This window comes from Limulus polyphemus, unplaced genomic scaffold, assembly GCF_000517525.1.
Source record: "Limulus polyphemus unplaced genomic scaffold, Limulus_polyphemus-2.1.2 Scaffold662, whole genome shotgun sequence".
NCBI lineage: Eukaryota > Metazoa > Arthropoda > Merostomata > Xiphosura > Limulidae > Limulus > Limulus polyphemus.
This window is the reverse complement of record NW_013666272.1, coordinates 93,175-102,276: the sequence shown is the minus strand read 5'-3', so window position 1 is coordinate 102,276 and position 9,102 is coordinate 93,175. Positions and strand designations below refer to the sequence as shown.

The following is a 9,102-nucleotide window of genomic DNA, read 5'->3' as shown; positions in this document are numbered from 1 at the left end:
CGTTGGTCAACGACTACTTGAGCAGTCGTTGACCAACGTACTAATGAACAAAGATTAGTAAAGAGCAGTCGCTGACCAACGTACTAATGAACAAAGATTAGTAAAGAGCAGTCGTTGACCAACATACTAATGAACAAAGGTTAGTAAAGAGCAGTCGTTGACCAACATACTAATGAACAAAGGTTAGTAAAGAGCAGTCGTTGACCAACATACTAATGAACAAAGATTAGTAAAAAGTAGTCGTTGACCAACGTACTAATGAACAATGATTAGTAAAAAAACAAAGATTAGTAAATCGTTGACCAACATACTAATGAACAAGGGTTAGTAAAGAGTATTCGTTGACCAACATACTAATGAACAAAGATTAGTAAAGAGCAGTCGTTGACCAACATACTAATGAACAAAGATTAGTAAAGAGCAGTCGCTGACCAACGTACTAATGAACAAAGATTAGTAAAGAGCAGTCGCTGACCAACGTACTAATGAACAAAGATTAGTAAAGAGCAGTCGCTGACCAACGTACTAATGAAAGATTAGTAAAGAGCAGTCGTTGACCAACATACTAATGAACAAAGGTTAGTAAAGAGCAGAACATACTAATGAACGGTCAACGACTGCTCTTTACTAATCTTTGTTCATTAGTATGTTGGTCAACGACTACTCTTTACTAACCTTTGTTCATTAGTATGTTGGCCAACGACTGCTCTTTACCAACCTTTGTTCATTAGTATGTTGGTCAACGACTGCTCTTTATTAACCCTTGTTCATTAGTATGTTGGTCAACGACTGCTCTTTACTAACCTTTGTTCATTAGTATGTTGGTCAACGATTGCTCTTGAGGACATTTCAGTTTATATCATGTTATGAAACCAAGAACTATTATAATTCATCTGGTATATAATGACACAGAACACTGATTGTGGCTCTTGTACAATATAAAGGACGAAGAATGTTTTAATTACTTACATCAATTTATCATTGGAACAATAAGTATCACCTACATTAAAGTAAATGATTTTAACTACGTGATATACTTCTAAGTTTTTTAATCTCACAGCAAAAGGTATATTGTACAAGAAAAGACATATTTATCATTCACATGAAAGCACTTTATAAATAGTGTTCCTATAAGATTCACATAAAATACCATCCACCAGCGTGATTACATTTATTTCTAAAGACCATGTTTAGTATAATTACGCTAGTATTATTCTTAATGTATAAAATAATAAATAACATATTTTTTACACCTTAAAAGTCAATAAAGTTGATGTAAGATTTACGAAAATTTAGTAAATTTCACTGTAGCAACAGGAATAAGTCATAACACATTATCACACGGTTCCAGTTACCTTTGTTCAGAGATGAATTTTATACAATTTTAAAGTGTTTTAAAAGGTTTTAAGTCTTGTGACCACCGATAAAAACCATTCTTTTGACGGTAAATAGGTGTACAACGCTGAACATGCTGCTACTATATTGTTGTTTCTACCAGTGAAAAGAAAATGTTAAGGGATTAAAAGTTTGACGACATCCTCGAGTTCTCTGCTACATAAAAACTGCAGACAAACACCGAGATAATATGTGCTTCCCCATGTACAGACGTACAGAAACCTATACTCAATCTATGCTAAATATACGACGACTTTTTTAAATTGTATCTGAATAAGATCTAACGTCAGTACTAGAGTTCCTGGGTCGGTTGGAAATGCCATATCTAAATTTTAATGTATTAATAAATGATGTAACGTTAATAACTGGTATACTGTTTTAACCGATACTTTGATACATTTCCAGCTAACACTATGAACTCGGGTACTGACGTTAGATCTCGTTCTAAATTTTTCTTTGTACCTTTGGAAAATCTATGACATTTCCATGTGCAGTGAAGGAGTTATACTTACCATGAATGTATATTTTTATACTGTAATAACAGCACATGTATTAATTCTGACTGATGATATTTTGAGTTGAAAGTCTTAGTTTGGCTGAAATCAGTCAGTAATTATTTATTTGATGATGTTTGAAAAGAAAAATAATTGAGCTTGATGATTCCTAGATGGCAGCACATTATGAGATGGCAGCTACTCACTCGGCCAGAAATGTGACTCTTTTTACAGTTCTTGATACCGTAGTTTCAAAGATTCACTATCTTACAACTTTTATACGTTTCCAACTATCTCAATACACCGAGACGTCGCTAGGCGCTGGTAAACGGGGCTCGTGCCCCGAATATCTAGTTGGTGTCTTGAAAAATCAGAATAGAAAACCATGATGATATCATTTTGAAACGCCGAAAATTCCCGCACCTATGGGCCCGAGCACCGAAACTTTTAAGCACCTAGCAATGCCTCTGTCAGTACAGTCACCTACATATCGACAATTAGGCCCATAGGGTTAAATAAGTTTTGTACGTGAAGTAAGAGTTTACCCGCTCGGGAAATATATTATTACACCATTTCTGTTAATACTTTAGGGGAGAGTAAAAAAGGATGGAAGGAAAAGAAACGAAGGCAGTTTATTTTTACACTTCCTATATTATAACATTGTTTTCTCAAGAGTTTGGTCAAGAGAAAAAATCTCAAGATCTTTGTCAAAGATGGCGACTATCCACATTTCTTTACTTTAAATCTAAATACAACAGTTCCATATTATGCTTAGTAGGTTTTTGTTTCATTTATATCCAACTACTTAATACAACAAGAGCTAGGGGCTCGATCGAATCGGCCAAGTTCATGACCAAATTGACCTTTATAGGTACATTCTATAACTTCTAATACGTTTAAAGTATCTTCACGAAAATTCGCAAGCTTTCACTAAGCACTAAGAGTCTTTTTCAATGATGTATTTTCACTAAACGTTTTTCTGTGAATATAAAGACTCAAAGTGTTGACTGCTCCAAGCGCAAAATGATCTTTCTGTTAAGATTAAAAATATTTTCATCTGAACATTGTCAAATTTAATTTGAGTAATCTCTAAAACCTCCTAAATATATTTCAAACGTTCTTTTGGAGTAAAACTTTATATATTATCTGTTATTTTCTCTGCCCTAATTCTATACGAGGTTGGTCACATTGACTGACCTGATAACCACCATAAAAAACATGAAATAAATTTAAATTGCACTTGTTTTTTCTCTATAATGACATGGAACTAAATAGCTTAAAACTCGTAACAGTATACACCTATTTCTATTTAAATTTTATTCCTTTTTTACCCTTTGAACCATGTCTAACTAAACATCCCGCCACACAAGTTGTAAATCGCTAGGCAAACGTGTAGCTCATGCTATCTTATCGAATTACATAAGGCACCATGGGAATGTACCTCGTGAAGAAGGTTTGTTATTATTATTTTTCTTTATTTTACCTAATATAACCATGTCTAACTTTAAAATTCTGTATTCTACATTTTAGTTACTTTTAGAATAATAAATGAAGAGTACACATAAATACAAGAAACAAGTACTTACCTGGGCTTTCTTTTTTCCCCAGTCAAATGTCCTGAAAACTTAACCATACTATTTGTACTAATAGTACTACTACTGCACTACATTTTTTTTTGTTTGATTAGATAATGTACCTAAAAACACAGAATAATAACAACAAAAAGCAAACAATGTTCTGTAACTATCATAATTTTTCTGGTTTTCTAACTATGCAATAGGAGCCGTTAAAAATTCAGTTAAGGTCGTGTATTTGCTTCCCGTAGAAATACAGTTTGAACTGGAAACGAAATAAACAGTAGAAAACAACCTAATATAACACGTCAATTGTTAGAGTAAAATGTTGGCTTCCTAACTGTTAAAAATAATTCAGTATGAAACATCAGGGATATCCATTAGTAACTTGTGAAAGAGGGGATGTAACAGGTGGGCGTGGCAAGAAGGATCTGATTTTCTAGTTTATGATTCTATAACCAAATAAGAGTGACAGATATAAAAATTATGTTTTGCCTGAGTAATAATAATATTATAATAAGTAATTTACTTCTCGGAGGGGGTTGTAAATAAATTAGAGAAGAAAGAATACCTAAAAAGCAAATTACTGTTGATTATATTGCGGGTTCACCATCCTGATATACCTAAGGATATCAGAACCTTGTTGAGAACCAAGCCTCTGTACATAGTTCAAAGAAAAGCTGGAGGTATATACCATCACTTTGGTATTCTTGTTTCACTACAGAAGAAATCTACTCAGTTAAAGGACCAAATCATCAATGGCTGCTGTTTGAGATTGCAAATTCACGTCGATGGATTGCCATTATTCAAAAGTTCTAACACGCAGCTTTGACCAATATTAGGATTATTTCTGAGAATGAAGACGAAAGAGACTGTTGTTATTGGTCTGTTTTGTTGCATTAAGAAACCTATTTCATCTAAACAATTCTTTGGATATTTTGTTGCTGAATTAAATATTAATGGAGGGTAAAAACAGTTATTTGTGATATACCTTCACGGTCATTTGTCAAAAACACTAAATCATACAATGGTTAATATCGTTATGACAAGTGCTGTCAGTCTGGGGTTTACATAAACAACTGTATGACTTACCCATTAACAGATTGCCAACTAAAAATAGATGCACCATTTTCACAACAGACTTTAGAAGATCACCATGTTGATTCTGTTCCATTTTGAGGTGTCAACATTGGACTAGTGTGAACATTTTTATTTAGTTTGCTTTGGTGTTGTCAGGCGTTTGATAACTCTTTGGACCAAAGTACCACTCAATTATTGATTGTCTGTCACTTTTGTTGACAGGATATCCACTAGTTTGATAGATTTATTTCACTATATTCCAACAGAATTTGCCAGAAAACCTTGTTCTTTCCAAAAAGTCGATTGCTGGAAGGCTACAGATTTAAACACTTTCTCCTATATACTTGCCTTGTTATTTTAGCTTTTTTTCTAAATACAACCATACACAATATTTGTATACTTCTTTTTGCTGGTATTGCTATATTAATCAGACCTAAACTGTCTTTCGCATATTGTGACTATGCTCATTCTATACTAGTATCCTTTATCAAGCACTACCGACCAATGGGTGTACAGAGTTCATGGGCTATTCTATTTGGCAAATAATGCTAAAACTTTTGGATAACTTTTCCTCTTTTACATATGAAAATTATTTAAAGAGACTGAAGAGGATGGTGTGGTAGCCACAGTTTCCTTTTGTTCAGATTGTCTGGTGGTTTTTGAAGAGATAACAATTAAAAGTTCTTCAGGTGTGTTCACTACTTTTTTGGGCTGGTTCATGCTGAGTTAGGTACTAAAAACCAATATAGAGAGGTGTACACAGAATTGTTTCATGCCAAACTTTGCCAGGGTGATCAAGTTTTCTTGACTAGGAAGGAAATATATACAGTCTACAATATAGTTGAATATTCTGATGGCGTGTATGTTTTGCATAGAAAATTCAAACAGAGCTCACTGATTTTTGAGTATGAATTCAAATCAAAGTTTCCTAAATTTTTTGTGTTTCCCAATCGTACAAAATGTAACAGACATTGCAAGCAACAGTGTGGTTTTGCTAAAGAGAGAATACTTTGTTGCAATGTCTATTTTTTATACACTCTGATGGTAGTTGTTTATTTACAAGTAAATGGACAATTCAAGCCTGTGGATGATTATATTTTAAATTTATAATATTACAAGGATACTTTAGTGTGTCTGTATTGGTTTGACACTATTTGCATGCCATTTTGGTGGTGTTTATCAATTGTTTCTTATTGCATGCCAAAATATAATGAAGTTTAAAGTTTCTTAGATTAGTTAAATATTTGTATTCCTAGATGCAAATGTATATCACTTAATGTTTCATTTTATGGTGGACATAATTATGTATATGGTAGATGAGTGTTTGGCAAATGGCCATTTGAACTTCGTGCCAGAGGAATCATATAAAGATGGGGTTTCCTGATGGCCCAATTACTCCAAGGAAAGAGTGAACAGAGCAGCGATGAATAAAGAGGAACCAGGACAGGGGTGACATAACATAATGTTAAGATACTGGTTGGTGAAGATAAGTCAGAATTTATGATTATATTTAAATAGTAGCAGAGCTTTGAGTGATGGCAGCAAGCTTAAAATATCTCACACACTATCATTTATTCAAATGCATATGAACATGATGCTTTCTTTCTTTCTTGTGCAAAAACTTTCAAAACACTGTACAGATCTAAGAAGTGTTTTTATTTTTACTATGGATTTTACTGTTTTGTTAAATTTATATAACTGATATCTGCAAATTTAATTCAAACCATTTTCCCTATGTTTTGTCAAGCATAAATTGAAGAGGACTATCTGAAAGCACAAGGAATGCTAAAGGATGACCTTACATGCAAGACTAATAACTTGCAGTCTGAAAAGAAGATGATAGAAGAGAAAAAGAGTGCAAAGATGTGTTTATGTTTCTACGCAGTATTGCTACAGAATAAATTCAGTTGTGAAGTAATAACATTGGTAATTGTATGAGCAACAATAATTTTCCAGAATAATATCAGTTGTTACGGTTGCTATTTTTAGTAGGGAAAGTTTCTTGTGATTGAACAGTCAGTAAGTATATTTTCTGTTCTAATATTCATTTCAGAATTATTTCATGAAAGTTATTAAATGTGTGCCTATTAAAAACTCCAAATGTCTATTAAGATAAAAGTTCTCAGGACTCCCACTAACCAATATGATCATAATTTTGGGATACAGCATAATTCACATGCTGGATTCTGATAAAAAAAAATCACTATAGCTCTTGTTTTTCCAAACATTTTATTTAATATTAAGTATAGTAACAGTGAAGGTGAAGAGGATGATCCACCACCCAAGGAAAAGGTCCCAAAGTAAGGAAATAATTTATAGCCTACTGCATCATCACTGCTTGGCCCACCACAAAACATTACAATATCACCGGAGTCGCAGGCATGTTCAGTCTTCTGACCTCCTTCTGTGCTAATCACAACCTCAAGTCCAACATCCACCCAAGGCTTTTCAAAAATGACCTTACCACCAACATCTCCAGCAGCCATCTCACCATCATCACCAAAATCCTTACAGATGATATAAACACCCGGGAATCTACCACACGCCAACAAGTCAGTGCTTCAACACTGCTATTCAGCAGAGCAAGTGGACGCTAGCCAGCAGAATACAACTTCACACCAGCGAGCAGATTTGTGAGTCAAAGAACTGGCAGTACATCAATACCCTGCAATGGTGAGCTCCTTTTAACAATATTGAGATTGTTGTACAAACATTACAGTGTATGGAATTGTGTCGATTCACTACAGTTATTATGTATTGACACATTTTGTTTCATATATTCAAATAGCCAGTAATTTTTGTGAGTAGTTCTCCTAATTTTTGATAGTAGAATGTAAAAAAATTCGATATCTATACATCAATAGAAAAAATCATATCCATTTCTCGTTATATTAATTTTTGAATAGAAGGTGAACCGTGCATCATGGAGATGGTGAACAGATCAGTGTATGAGCTACCATTTACTGTACATTAAAAGCTCTCATCAAAGACCATTCATTCCCCAGATCTTCTTAGTGTATTTGAATCAAATAACTGTCTTACATTCCTTTGTTTAAAGACCATCTGATTATAAAGACCACTTTTAAGTTTATTTTGTGTAAATATTGTTTTATTGATTGCAAACAAGAAGTTATTGTTTATTATTCTTATTGCAGATCTCAGTTCTAGCAGCTATTGGTGGCAAAGACGTCAAGCATGTCTCTTGGAATATAGTGGCTCATACATTTTACCCAAGAAAATTAATTGGAAAGGGATCAATGGCAAACAGTCGTTTGACACATTAACCACAAAGGCTTTAACCACTCGTACGTTTACATGTACATTGTAAATATACTTTAAAGGTTAGATATATGTAATATTATTAGTCCAATATTTATAGCCAAAAACTACATTGAGCAATTTAATAAAATACCGGGAATATTCCAGTTCATTGTTAATGCATTTTTATCTTGCATTCAGATTTCTACAGTTTATTGTCTAGATGCATTTTACTTCATTAGTTTTTGTGAAATATTATAGCGATTTTCTGATGTACTTGGAAGTAATTTTTTTAATGAATTTATAGTGGTTCAGTGTTCAGAAAGTTACAACTCTCAGACATGTTTTACACGTTGCTGATGAGCTTATATACTGTATTATCCTAATTAAATCGCACCCAATTTTGACAATTAGCTTCTTGTCATGGTTTTTTAAGATTTCTGAAATTCAGATTTCTGTTCACAAAAACACACTGGGCAAAAATGTTCCTGATGAGGAGGTGTCCAGGAACGCCATCAGCTGGTTTAACCTGGCGTCAGATAGCAGTGGGAGGTGTTGAGTCAAGGTTGCCAAAATAAAGTCCTAATTGGTTAATGTTTTACCATTAAACAATAAACATTATGTTTTAACAAAATGTATTTGATCATATTGGTATAATCATTCCTAAAATAACATTTTGTGTTTTTTCAGAATGGAATATTTTGCAATAAAGCTGTATAATTTCTACAAATGAAATTGTTGCTATTTTCATTGTTTTAATAAACATTTCAATTTGTTCATCCGAACATTCCAAACTTTCCCAGTTATCAGTAGTGAACAATCACTATATAGTCCATTCAGGGAAGAGACAAAGTCAGTATACACATTAGGCCTGGACTGGTGGTTAGGGCATTTGACTTGTAATCGGGTTCAAATCCTCGTCACCGAACATGCTCGCCCTTTCAGCCGCAGGGGCGTATTATGATGTGACGGCCACTCTCATTATTTGTTGGTAACAGAGTGGTCCAAGAGATGGCGGTGGGTGGTGTTGACTACCTGCCTTCCCTCCAGTCTATCACTATTAAATTAAGGATGTATAGCGAAGATAGCTCTCGTGTAGCTTTGTGTGAAATTCAAAACAAAACAAACCAAATAAAACTACATACAGGCAATTATATGTATATACACTGGTTTTTCACTGAAATTTTGTTGGAGAAAAGATACAGTTTATACTCATGTATCCCACCTTCAGAGACTTTGGTCCAGAGGTGGCTACTAGATTTGGGCCAAATGATGCATATTTACAATAGGCTAAGTCCGAT

General features: G+C 33.7%; 1 long non-coding RNA gene across 1 annotated transcript in view; it reads left to right on the top strand.

The window, feature by feature from the left end:
* The window catches only part of LOC111085851, a 15,660-nt gene extending 7,150 nt beyond the window's left edge, over nucleotides 1-8,510 (top strand). The window contains exons 2-3 of the long non-coding RNA XR_002610631.1: nucleotides 6,291-7,216; nucleotides 7,699-8,510. This is a non-coding gene — a long non-coding RNA (uncharacterized LOC111085851). The remainder of the gene's footprint in view (nucleotides 1-6,290; nucleotides 7,217-7,698) is intronic.
* Nucleotides 8,511-9,102: the final 592 nt, after the last annotated feature.